The sequence below is a fragment of the Lepus europaeus genome, chromosome 5, assembly GCF_033115175.1.
Source record: "Lepus europaeus isolate LE1 chromosome 5, mLepTim1.pri, whole genome shotgun sequence".
In the NCBI taxonomy this organism is placed as follows: Eukaryota; Metazoa; Chordata; class Mammalia; order Lagomorpha; family Leporidae; genus Lepus; species Lepus europaeus.
In genome coordinates, this window is record NC_084831.1 from 16,175,692 (window position 1) to 16,188,991 (window position 13,300).

Below are 13,300 nucleotides of genomic sequence, written 5' to 3' on the forward strand. Positions count from 1 at the left end.
CATGAAACTCCTGGAAAATAACATAGGAGGGAAAAAAAAAAACTTAGCTGATTTTGGTTATGATGATGAGGTTTTAGATACAACATCAAAGACACAATCTATGGAAGAAATAATTGATAAGCTGGACTTCATTAGAATGAAAAATGTTTGCTCCACAGAAGGCAACATCAAGAAGGAGAAGACAAGATAAGGCTGGGAGAAAACTTTGCAAAAGATATTTGATAGAGGAGTATTATCCAAAACAAAGAACTCTTGAAGCTCAACAATAAGAAAGAGCTAAAAGAATCATTACCAGTAGACCTGAATTCTTCGAGAAGAAATAAAGGGGCACAGACTCTAGAAAGCCTGCACGTGAATGTGCGAGACTCACTCGTGGGTAAACAGAGACGACCCCACAATCCGCCAAGACTGTAATTTAGTGTGAAATCAATCAGACACATCTCTGGTACGAGGGCTCAAGTTCAAAACAGTCAGAAATAACTCAAACTGCAAAACAATGTGTTAAGGAATTCGAGTAAAAATTAAATGTTAACACCTGAAACATAAATGGGGGTGGGTTGTGGCCCAATGGGTTAAGCTGGAGAGCGGGACACCCACATCCCGTATTAGAGTGCCTGGGATCACGTGCTACCTCTGCTTCCCAGCCAGTTTCCGGGTGATGGCTGGGGTGCCTGGGCTCCTGCCGCCCACATGGGAGACCCAAATGAAGTCCTCGGCTCCTGCCTTGGCCTGGTTCAGCCCTGGCTGTTGCAGGCATTTGGGGAATAAACCAGTGAATGGAAGAGATCTCTCTGCATCACTCTGCCTTTCAGATAAATAAATAAATCTTTTGAAAGGCAGAGTGACAAATAGAAAGGAAGAGACAGAGAGAGAGAGAGAGAGAGCATCTCCCATCCACTGATTTACTCCCCAGATGGCCACAACAGCCAGGGCTGAGCCAGGCTGAAGCCAGGTGCCAGGAGCTCCATCTGGATATCACGCCTGGGCCATTTTCTGCTACTTTACCCAGACCAGTAGCAGGAAGCTGGGTCAGAAGTAGAACAGCTGGGACTTGAACTGGTGCTCACAGGGGAGGCTGGTGTTGCAGGCAGCAACTTAACCTGCTACACCACAACACTGCTCCATAAATAACTAAATCTTTAAAAAATAAAATAGGGGGGCCGTGCCGTGGCACAGTAGGTTCCTCTGCTTGCAGTGCCGACGTCCCATATGGGCGCCGGTTCTAGTCCCGGCTGCTCCACTTCTGATCCAGCTCTCTTCTGTGGCCTGGGAAAGCAGTAGAAGATGGCCCAAGCCCTTGGGCCCCTGTACCCACGTGGGAGACCAGGAAGAAGTTCCTGTCTTCTGGCTTCGGATCGGCACAACTCCGGCCATTGCGGCCATCTGGAGAGTGAACCAGCAGAAGGAAGAACTTTGTCTCTGTCTCTCCCTCTCACTGTCTGTAACTCTATCCCTCAAATATATAAATAAACTCTTTAAAAAATAAATAAATAAAATAGAGGCCAGCACTGTGGCCCAAAGTTACCACCTGCAGTGCCAGCATCCCATATGGGCACTGGTTCAAGTCCCGGCTGCTCCACTTCTGATCCAGCTCTCTACTATGGCCTGGGAAAGCAGTAGAAGATGGCCTAAGTCCTGGGGCCCCTGTACCTCCATGGGAGACTTGAAAGAAGCTCCTGGCTCCTGGCTTCGAATCAGCCCATCTCCAGCTGTGGCGGCCATTTGAGGAGTAAATCACTGGATGGAAGACTTCTCTCTCCCTCTCTCTTTACCTCTGCCTCTTGGTAATTCTGCCTTTGAAATAAAAAATAAATAAGTCTTTAAATAAAATAAAGTAAAACTCTGGAGTTTTTGTATATGACGGAAGTTACTAGCTTATAATGGTAAACTATAAGCATAAGATGTTTTAGGTAAGCCTTGTAGTAGCCACAAGGAGGCCAAAAAGAAAAAAAAAAAACCTACATCAGATATACACTTGATAAAAGGAAATAAAAGAAAGCTTACCGTTCAGGAAATTATCAGATCACAAAGGTGTGCACCAAGAAAGGGAGAAAGGACCAACAGAGCTACAAAACAAAACAAGTTCATTGGCAGGAGTAAGTCCTCACCTATCAGTAATAACCTTGAATGTAGGTGGATTAAATTCTCCAAAGAAAATACATGGAGTGGCTGAATGGATTAAAAAAAAAAAACAACAACACAAGATGCATCGTCTTCTGCGTCCAGGAGACCTGGCTAAGCTGTAAGGACACACAGAGGTTGAAGGCGAAAGGCTGTACAAAGACATTTCACATCCACACCAAGCAAAAGAGTGCAGGGTGGCTACATTTATGTCTCATGAAAGAGATTTTGAGTCCAAAACTGTCACAAGAGATAAATAAGGTCATTATTTAATGAGGAGGGGGTCAATCCATCACTGGGCTGTAGCCACTGAAACTATCCATACTCCCAACACTGGGGCACTTAAATACATAAATGAAAAATATTAATGGACATGAAAGGAGAAACAGATAGCAATGCAGTAACAGTAGGAGACTTCATGCCACACTGTCAGCGATGGATAGATCAGCCAGACGGAAAATCAATAAGGAAATATTGGACTTGAACTGCACTTTTGACCAAATGGACCTAACAGACATAGACAGAATTTCCCAAAAATAGCAGGATACAAATTTTTCTCCAGCACGTGTGGAACATTCTCCAGGGTAGACCATATGTTAGGCCACAAAACAAGTTCTAACACATTTAAGAAGATCAAAAACATCTCATGCCATTTAAGACCACTGTGATATAAACCAAGACATCAGTAACAAGAAGAATCTAGAAAATTCACTAATGTGTGGCATCAAACAACATGCTCCTGAACAACAAATGTGTCAAGGAAGAAATGGAAAAGAAGGTTGAAAATACCTTGAGATGAACAACAGTGAGAATACAACATACCCAAACCTACAGGGTGCAATGAAACAAGTTCCAGGAGGGAAAGTTGTAGCAATGAATGCTTACATCAAGAAAAAGGAGGGCCAGGGGCAGTGGGCTCCGCTGCCACATTATGGCGCCAGCCCATACTGGAGCGCTGGTGTCCTGGCTGGTCGGGTTGATCCAGCTTGCTGTTACCATGCCTGGAAAGGCAACAGAGGATGGTCCAAGTACCTGGGCCCCCACCACCCATGTTGAAAATCAGGGTGGAGTTCCTGGCTCCTGGCTTCAGGCTGGCCCACTCCTGGCTGTTACGGCCATTTGGGGAGTGAATGAGCAGGTGGAAATTCTCTCTCTCTCTCTCTCTCTCTCTTAGAAAAGTGAAAAATAAATATTTTTTAAAAAAGTAAAGATCCCAAATAAATAGCCTAACACTATACCTCAAGGAACTAAAGAAAACCTAAAGAACTAAAGAAAAAGAATAACAAACTAAACACAAAATTAGCAGAAGAAAAGAAATAATAAATATCAGAACAGAAATAAATCGAGAACAGAAAAACCATAGAAAAAATCAACAAAGCTAAGCACTATTTAAAAAAAACAAAGCTGTCAAGCCCCTAGCTAATCTAAGATAAACAGAGAAATAATTCAAGTCTATTTTAAAATGAGAATGAAGAAATTACAACAAATGCCTCAATAACAAGAAGGATTATAAGGGACTATTCTAGGGAACAGATTGGATAACCTCTAAAAAACGGGTAAGCCCCTGGAAAAATACAATCTACCAAGACTGAGTCAGGAAAGAGAAAGTCTGAGCAGATCAATAACAAATAAAGAGATGGACATGATCTGAAACCTCCCCGCACAGGAAGCCGCAGGATCACCCAGCTTCCCAGCTAAATCCTGCCAAACATTCAAAGAATTAATACCAGTACCTCTTAAACTCTTCTGAAAAATAGAGCTGAGGGAACATTTCCAAGCGTGCTGTGAAACCAGAATCGCCTCATACCTAAGCCAGATAGACATCATAGAAAAGAAAACCACGGGCCAGTTTCTCTGATGAACATTAACGTGAAAATCCTCAATAAAATATCAACAGCACATGAAACAGATTATAACCCACGACCAGCTGCGATTTATCCTGGCCATGCAAGGCTGGCTAAACACATGCAAACCAATCAATGTGGTTTGCGGTATTCACAGGTTGAAGGACAGAAAATGCATGATCATCTCAACCGATGCAGAAAAAGTCTTTGACAAGGGACAACCTCATTTCCTGATAAAAACTAAACAATTTAGATATAGAAGGAAGTTTCCCAACATAATAAAGCTGATGCACGAAAAATTCACAGCTAGGGGCGGGCGCTGTGGCATAGCGGGTGAAGCTGCAGCCTGCAGTGCCGGCATTCCATATGGGCGCCGGTTTGAGTCCGGGCTGTTCCACTTCCTATCCAGCTCTCTGCTATGGCCTGGGAAAGCAGTGGAAGATGGCCCAAATTCTTGGGCCCCTGCACCCGCGCGGGCTACCTGGAAGAAGCTCCTGGCTCCTGGCTTCAGATCAGCACAGTTCTGGCCGTTGTGGCCAATTGGGGAGTGAACCAGCAGATGGAAGACCTCTCTCTCTCTCTCTCTCTGCCTCTCCTTCTCTCTCTGTGTAACTGACTTTCAAATAAGTCTTAATAAAAAAAGAAAAATTCACAGCTGACATTTAAGCAATAGGGAAAGATCGAAAGCTTTCCCAACAGAATCTGGTACAAGGCAAGCATGCCCACTCGTGCTGCTTCTACTCAGCAAGGAACTAGAAGTACCAGCAAGAGCAACTAGACAAGAAAAACAAAAGAAAGCATCCAAATCAGAAGGGAAGAGGGAAAATTAACTCCATTTGCGGATGGCACAGTCATCCATGGGAAAAAAGCAATTCCACAAAAAGCTGTTCACATAAGTGAGTTCAGTAATGTCGCAGCATATAAAGCCAACATACAAACGTTGTACTTTTTTAAAAAAGATTTATTTATTTACTTGGAAGTCAGAGTTACACAGAGAGAGGAGAGGCAAAGAGAGAGAGAGAGAGAGAGAGAGAGAGAGAGAGAGAAAGAGAGAGAGAGAGAGAGGTCTTCCATATGCTGGTTCACTCCCCAGTTGGCTGGAGCTGAGCTGATCCAAAGCCAGGAGCCAGGAGCTTCTTCCAGGTCTGCCATGCGGGTGCACCGCAGGTATCCCATATGGGAGCAGGTTCGAGTCGCACCTGCTCCTCATCCGATCCAGCTCTCTACTATGGCCAGGGAAAGCAGTAGAAGATGGCCCAAGTCCTTGGGTCCCTGCACCACAAGGGAGACCTGGAAGAAGCTCCTGGCTCCTGGCTTTGGATCAGGTCAGCCCGGCCGTTGCAGAAATATCTTTAAAAAATAAAAAAAGAATGGTTTCCTGTAATTTTTGATTATTAACAAAACCCAGAGAATGTACAACACCTCGAGTGAACCCTAATGAAAATCATGAACTCTCAGTGCTAATGCTGTGTCACTGTAGGTTCACTGATTCTAAGAAGTGTACCACTCTGGTGTGGGGAGCTGATGGTGGTGGGGGTGTGTGCATGTGTGTGGGTGGGGTTATAGGGAATATATCTGCATACTTCTCACTCAATATTGCTGTGAACCCAAAGCTGCTCTAAAAAACAGGCTACTTTAAAAACCATTCCGGGGGGACATTTGGCACAGTAGCTTAGGTTAGTGCTGGGACAGCCACATGCAGTATCAGAATGCGTGGCTCCAGTCCCAGCTGTTCTACTTCTGATCCAGCTTCCTGCTGTTGGGCATCCTGGGAGGCAGCAGATGATGGCCTAGTACTTGGGTCCCTGCCACCCACGTGGGCCACCCAGATGGAGTCCTTGGCTCTTGGCTTGGCCTGGTCCAGACTGAGCTGTTGTGGGTATTTGGGGAGTGGACCAGCAGAGGAAAGATCTCTGTCTCTGTCTCTCTCTGCTTTTCAACTAACAAATTGAAATCACAATAAAATGTTTTATACCTTGATATGGTAGTAGTCACACAGGTGCATATATTTGCCAGAACTCCTGTTTCTCATGAGAGCATTTTTGTGTATGGACTCGGCCCCTCCGTGAAGTTGATTCTAGAGGCAATGAAAGACCATGCGGCCTTGCTGTCTGCAGAACAGAGGAAGCGCTACTGAAAGGGACCTCAGGAGGAGGATGAGGTCATCGCGACCACAGGGGACGGTCATCTGGACTCTGGCCTGGAAGTGGACAGAACACATCAGAGGTAAAACCAGTGAGTTGTGGTGACTGAGGGCTGGAGAGAGCCGTGTCAAGGACAATTCCCAGGCGTCGGACTTGAGCAAAAGGGCGGAGAATGGTGGACAGGAGTCCTCTCCAAGCCGAAGAGTGCCAGAGGAGAAACGGGCCCAGCTGGGAAATCTCTGCTTCTGCTTCACATCAGGTGGATACGAGGGGCCTGTGAGCTGTCTTTTGGGGGTGTTGAGCCCATCTTTCTTTTTTTTCCTGAAAACTCGTGTATTTATTCATTTGAAAGGCAGAGTTATGGGGGAATATATATACATGTATGTATGTATATATATGTGTGTGTGTATATATATATATATATATATATATCTTCCATCCACGGGTTCACTCCCCCAATGGCCACAACAGCCAGGGCTGAGCAGGGCAAAGTCAGGAACCAGGAGCTCCATCAGGGTTTCCCACGCAGGTGCAGGGGCCCAAACACTCAGGCCATCTTCCACTGCTTTCCCAGGCCATTAGCAGGGGCCTAGATCAGAAGGGAAGCAGCTGGACAAACCAGCACCCATAATGAATCACAGGCAGCAGCATAACCCACTATGCCACAGCAGCGGCCCCAACCGTCTTTCCAACCATGAGAGTCTTTCACTTTGGGGACAACTGAGGCATGGACTCGTAAGCCATGGGCAAGGCCAAGCCCGCAGAAGTGCTGCAGGTTCCCAGCAGCTGGGCAGTCCCGCTGGTCAAGGCAGGCTCTCTCCTCCTTTTTTATTCTGGGTGGAAGAGCAGGCAGCTGGCTTTTCCAGCAAATTCCACCGGCGTCCTCATCGGACACTCTCCAGCGTCTACCCGGCAAGATCTGAAGACAGAGCTCCATTTGGACTGGAGGGAAGGGCAGTGAAATCCCAGCGCTTAGAAAGCTCAGGAGCACCAAGGACCAGACTCCTGCTCCAGCAGGTCGGAGGCATGAGTGGTGCCCCCAGCAAACTTCACCTGCACAAATACCGCCAGCGCCTTGGGGAAGGGCAGGGACATTGGCCCAGTACAGCTGTGCAGACGGCTCTATTTAAAGCCTCGGCTTTCGCAGCCCCAGAGCTCTGGGCTTAGGCCTTGATTGGAAGGCGGAGAGAAGACAGCAAAACCAAGGAAGAAACCGGATTTGGGGGGAAGCATCAGCAGGTGGCTAGAGGCTGATGCGCACCCGGACTGTGCTAAATGAGCTCATTTTAATAAAATGAGGTCTCTCCATCTCTCTTTGAGTAAATTAAATGTGTTAATTCATGGAGAGTGCTTAGAATAGTGTCCGGCGCAGAGGGCTTACTGGATGGAAGCTGTCATTACTACCATTATTATCTCCCCATCTACCTATTTATCTAAATGTGCCCAGAGATGGCAAAACGCTCATCTATAATGATAGGTTCCTGCGCAGTGGCAGGATTTATAGCAATTCTGCTTTTACTCGCTTCTTTGTATCTTGCTGTAATCCCTTGAATTCCTTATAATGAGCACATTTATCTTGTGAAAACCCAGCTATCGCTGTGTGTTGACGGAAGTGCAGGCTGTGGACTCAGGCCTCCTAGTTACGTCTGAGCCCAAGCTCCACTGGTTAGCGGCTGTGTCTCTTCGAGCCAATGATTAACCTTCCTGGACTGTTTTCTCCTGTATAAACCGACGTACAAATGTCACCCGCTTCGTTCAGCAGTGATGAGAACTACAGGAGGTGATCTAGGTGGGGAGGAAGAGCGAGCGGTGGCTGCTTTCCCAACAGAAGGCGGGGGGGTGGTGGTGGTGGCTGTTTTGCAGGAAATATGGCTTCCTTCACCTGGGAAGTCTCAGCACCGGTGGCACCAGCTTGGGCTTCTTACGTGGGGCGGTGGCCTCACAGCATTCTCTGTCAAGGCAGAAAACACGCTGAGAAGTCATCCAGCGCCGTAGTCCCCGTTTAGCCAGGGAGGAAGCAGTGCCAAGGTTTTGGACCGTGGGCCATTCTGAGTAGTGGGATGAAATCTGGCGCCAGCCCTCTCCGTCACACCGGGGACAGGAATCACCCCTTAGCCAGGCCGCTCCCGATGCACGCGCTGCTGGCCCCTGCGCCTCGTCCTTGATGTCCTGGTTTATTAGACGCACAGCTGCAGTGCCACAGTGCTCGTGTGCGAGTGGCCCTTACGTTACATTAGCCCCGAGGTGCTATTTTATTACTAGCTGTTGTTGCTTAGCTCTGACTGTACCTAACTGATAACTCAACTGTGTCATAGGTATTATGTATGTACCAATGGAAAAAACATAAGGACTCAATACTGCCCACGGTTTCAAGCATCTGCTGGGGGTCTTGGAAATTAGCCCTGTTGGATGAAGGAGACTTTGGTACCTTCTCCTTCAAGGTCAAAGTTTGGGCCCTTGTGGCAATGAGAAGCACAAATTATTTCTCCAAAGTTCTGGAGGCTCTCCAGGTAGGTGGGGCCCTTAGAAGATCTAGGCAGTAACCATTGATTCTGCGTGTGTGGGGGTGCACTGAGGGATGGCAACGTTTTTAAAATATTTATTTAGTTGACAGGCAAAGCGACAGACAAGAGGGGTAGAGAGAAAGAGAGAGAATGTCTTTCATCCACTGGTTTAAATCCCCAAATGGCTGCAACAGCCAGGTCTGGGCCAAGCTGAAGCCAGGAGCCTAGAACTCCATTGAGGTCTCCCAATGGGCGATAGGGGTCCAAGTACTTGGGCCATCCTCAGCTGCTTTCCCAGGTGCATTAGCAGGGACCTGGATTGGAAGCAGAGCAGCTGAGACTCAAACCGGCCCTCCGAAATGGGATGCAAGCATTGCAGGTGACAGCTTAACCTGCTGTGCCCCAACGCAGGCATTCTTTATGTCTAAAACAATCCTTCCAGTATTACTATATAATGCATTCCTTTAGAAATAAATCTGGACTAAAAAATCCAAATTTTTGTAACTATGGTCCCAGGAATTTTGTCTAGGTGGTAGCCACTTTTCTTGCTCTTTTTGAAAATCTTAATTTTACATTAAAATTGTTTTTTAATTAATTTTTTTTCTTGTCCACTTGAAAAGCAGAAGAATAGAGACAGGTAGAGATCTTCCATATGCTGGTTCACTCCCCAACTGTCTGCAACAGCTGGGGTTGGCCCAGAGGGAAGCCGTGAGCCCAGAACTCACCCTGGGTGCCCCCAGGGGTGGCGGAGGCCCTGTCACTCAGCCATCCTCTGCTCCTCCCCGGGTGCGCACGGGCACAGAGCTGGATGGGACGGAGGAGCCAGCACTCGGGACTCCAACCAGGCACTGGGAGACGGGACTGAGATCCAGGCCGGGTTTCAACCTCTCTCCTTGGAAGACACAGTCTTGATGAGTGGTACTGGGGGGACAGATCGTGCCTGGACACTGACCTCCGGTTGAGGGTCCTAAGTCTCAAGTCAAGCGCATGGACACACAACACATTGGCAAAAATGCCTTTTAAAAAAACTCCGTGAACGCCGTCAGTATCCCTGGAGCACCTACTGTGTGCCAAGCGCCGCTTCAGGCGTCTGATCCACCCGACAACGCTAGGTCGCGGGGCTCCCGCTGAAAGAGAATGTGGGGGCGAGGGGTCAGGACCCTGACGCGAGGCGTAGCGAGGGTAACCATGGCAACCGTGCACCACCGCGGAAGGCTGGCCTCACCAAGTGACCACGCAGTGACGTCCGCGGCCAACGGCCACAGCTGCGCGTCGGACCCCTGACAGCAACGGGGGGCTGCCAGTTCGAGCCGCAGGCTCACCTCGGGATGAAAATGACGCTGAGGGAGCGAGTCCGCGCGACAGCGAGGGACCCAGGCCCAACACGGACGCGCGGATGGAACGGCCGTGACCACAGCGGGAGCTCGGCCCGGAGGCCGCCGGCCAGACTCCCTGTGGCTGAGCCTGTGGGGCTCGGTCTACACCCGCTTGTGTGTGTGTGGGGGGGGGCTCTGACGTGGGACACGCAGTGGGGGACGCTGGGCGACGGACACCCAGCGCCTTCCCTCACGACGCGGCCGCCTCAAGGGCGGTGGAGGGGGCGGGACCAGAATGCTTCCCAGGACCGTGATTCGTCGACACTCCGCCTGGCAGCCTATCACCTCCGAGCGGCGCCAAACCGCCCCACCAATGAGAGTGCGCCTGAGGCGGCGGATCCCGTCCCATCTCCGCCTTGCACGTGTGACGGGTTGTTTGGGAGAAAGTAAAAAGCTTTTTTTACGCCTACTTCTCTGCTATTCTTCGAAATAAGGCCCTAACCCTAGAGCTACCCCTGCGAGAAGAGGTGGAACAATATTAGAACATTCCCAAGATATGACGGGGAGGGGGCGTGGCCAAGAAACGAGGTTGGAGAAAAGGCAAACAGCCGGCTCGCCCGAATCCTAGGATTGGTGGAGAGCGAGTCGGGACGCAGGCCCCGCCCTCTCGCGAGACCGCCTCCGGCACGTGACTTGCCGCACGGACTGTCGGGCCTTCCCCTCGGTCTCATCCGCCCCCTCCGCGCCGGCCTCAAGATGGCCGCCCTCTGGCGTCTGCGCGGCTGTTGAATGGCGAAAGCTTTATTGTTCCCTTTGGGTAGGAGTGTTCGTGTCCTCTATGGCGCTATCAATAAAGAACGGCAGTTTGAATCGGTGCTGAGCAGGTAACCATAGAAACGGGCTGGGACTCCGCGTGGAGACCCCTTTTGCAACTGAGGCCCGAGAGGCGTCCGACATGAGGGGCTCGCGGCGACCCCTCCGCGTGGCGCACTTCGCGGGGCCCTCCCGAGTCCTGTCCGCCCCGGGACGTGGCTCCCCCGGGGCCTCCCCCACGGCGAGCGCAGGCTCGGGCGGGGACCCGGTCGGGGCGCCGGGCCGGGCCGGGTCCCCAGGGAGGCCAGCTGGGCCCGACCCTCGGCCTCCCCCCGGGCCCAGCCACCTCCGCCCCCCGTCGCCCCGGCTCTCGGTTTCTGCAAGCCGGCGCCGAAAACGGTCTTCACGTCTGAAACGGTCGGGCGCGGGGGGAAGAGTGTCCGACGTCCCTCGTCCGATCGCGGTGTCCGCCCGCGAAGCTGGGTTGGAACCCGGCCACGCTCGCCGTCCGGGGCTGCTGCGGGGCCGCCCGGCCGGAAGCGTGACGGCGGCAGTGCCCGGAGCAGAGCTGCGCCCCCGGCTCGGCGGTGCCTGGCCCGCCCGCCCGCCCCTCGCGCCCCTCTGGTCCTGGTGGCTGAGGTGGGCCTGTTTCTGCCGCCTCGGGTAGAGGCTCGCCGTGCACACGGAGCCGCCGCGGGCCGGCTGCTGCTCCTGTCTGCTCGTCCGTAGCTTCGCCGCGGTTTTGGCAGCGCTTCGCGGGTGCACGGCCGGTGCACGGCCCGAGAGCGGGTGCGGCAGGTGCCCGGGGCCGGGACCAGACGGCCGTGCTGCGGGCGTGGTTCTGGTTGTCTCCCCCTACAACTGTAACTGTATCCGGATGTTGGGATGCTGGTGCAGGCTCAGTCCCAAAACTCCTCGGCCGAGTAGCACGCGTTTGCCCTTCACCTCCTGGCATTGGTCCCAAACCTAGTTATTCGTCTTTCAGGAGTTTTTTGCTTCTAAGATTTATTCGTGGGGCCGGTGCTGTGGCACAGCGGGTTAACGCCCTGGCCTGAAGCGCCGGCATCCCATAAGGACGCTGGTTCGATACCCGGCTGCGCCACATCCAATCCAGCTCTCTGCTATGGCCTGGGAAAGCAGTGGAAGATGGCCCAAGTGCTTGGGCCCCTGCACCCACGTGGGAGACCCAGAGGAAGCCCCTGGCTCTTGGCTTTGGATCGGCGCAGCTCCGGCTGTTGAGGCCATCTGGGGAGTGAACCAGCGGATGGAAGACCTCTCTTTCTGTGTAACTCTGCCTTTCAAGTAAATAAATAAATCTTTAAAAAAAAAAAAAAAGATGTATTTGTTTATTTGAAAGATAGAGAGCGAGTTTCCATCCGCTGGTTCACTCCCCAAATGACAATGATGGCCGGGGCTGGGCCAGGCTGAAGCCAGAAGCCAGGAGCTGCTTCTGGGTCTCCCACGTGGGTGCAGGGGCCCAAGCACTTGGGCCATCTTCCACTGCTTTCCCAGGCGCATTGGTAGGGAACTGGAAGGGAAGTGGAGCAGCTGAGACTTGAACCAGCGCCCATACGGGGTGCTGGTGTCAGGTGGTGGCTTTACCTGCTCCGTCACAGCGCCGGCCCCTCACACCGACACATGGCGCTGAACCCTTCCATCTGCTGACTGTCTCCTGCCAGCTGGGCAGGTCCTCGAGGGCAGGCCCACACCTTACCTGAGGCTTCCAGGTGGACAGTACAGATGCAAATCCAGTCATCGCCGAGCGAAATTTGACTGCCTGCTGCACGCTAGCTGCCGCTGTGCGGAGCCCTCTGTGCAGGGTGAGCAGGCTGGCCCTGAGGCACCCTGCCGGGGGAGCTGAAACCCAGTGTCCAGACGGAAATGAAATGGCACGTTATTCGCAGCTGGTAAAACAGTGCTGGCAGAGAGACTGATTGGGAGGTGCACTTTTTACCTGGGTGCTCGGGGAAGGCGGCTCTTGAGAAAGGGAGTTGAGGCTGAAACTTGATGAGTGACACAAAGGGGAGTGAGAAAGGGAAAGGAGCCAAGCTGGGAAGAACTCTGCGTCCTGGGGAGTGGGAGAGGGGAGAAGCAGTGGTTGTCCCGAGCCCAGTCCCTGTCCCGGCTTTCCTTCCGGCGTCTGTGTGTCCTTCTGATCTTCAGAGCTCATCCACTCTGGACAGCGTGGACAGCAGCCCCTCCTCAAAGAGTCGTGCCGATTAATAGGGTCAGTGTTTGTTTCTTGTTGCTGAATTCGTTGCTGAATTCCAAATCTGGCCCCAATAGAAATTTACTTCCAGTATTAAATAATAGGAAACATCCAGAAGTGTACTACAGACAAAATTTGAAGGAGGGATGGTTTTTCTATTATTGGGGAGAGGAAGAAATCTTATTTTTTTCTTAGTGCTTTTATTTAGAGAGGAACTTTTCCAAATGGGCTTAATCTTTTTAAACCAAATTATTCAACTGTCTACAGAGCATTTTTCCGTATTTTAGTGTTTTAAGCTTGAAACTATTTCTTTCCTTCTCCAAAGGTAGAGGTGTTTTCTTAGGGAAGT

General features: G+C 50.9%; 1 protein-coding gene across 6 annotated transcripts in view; it reads left to right on the top strand.

Moving 5' to 3' along the window:
• The first annotated feature begins 10,655 nt into the window (after nucleotides 1–10,655).
• Nucleotides 10,656–13,300, top strand: part of ZBTB40 (zinc finger and BTB domain containing 40) — an 89,131-nt gene continuing 86,486 nt past the window's right edge. For all 6 annotated transcript variants that reach the window (XM_062190593.1, XM_062190592.1, XM_062190595.1 and 3 more), the window contains exon 1: nucleotides 10,656–10,813. The gene's annotated coding sequence lies outside the window, so the exon portion shown is untranslated. The remainder of the gene's footprint in view (nucleotides 10,814–13,300) is intronic.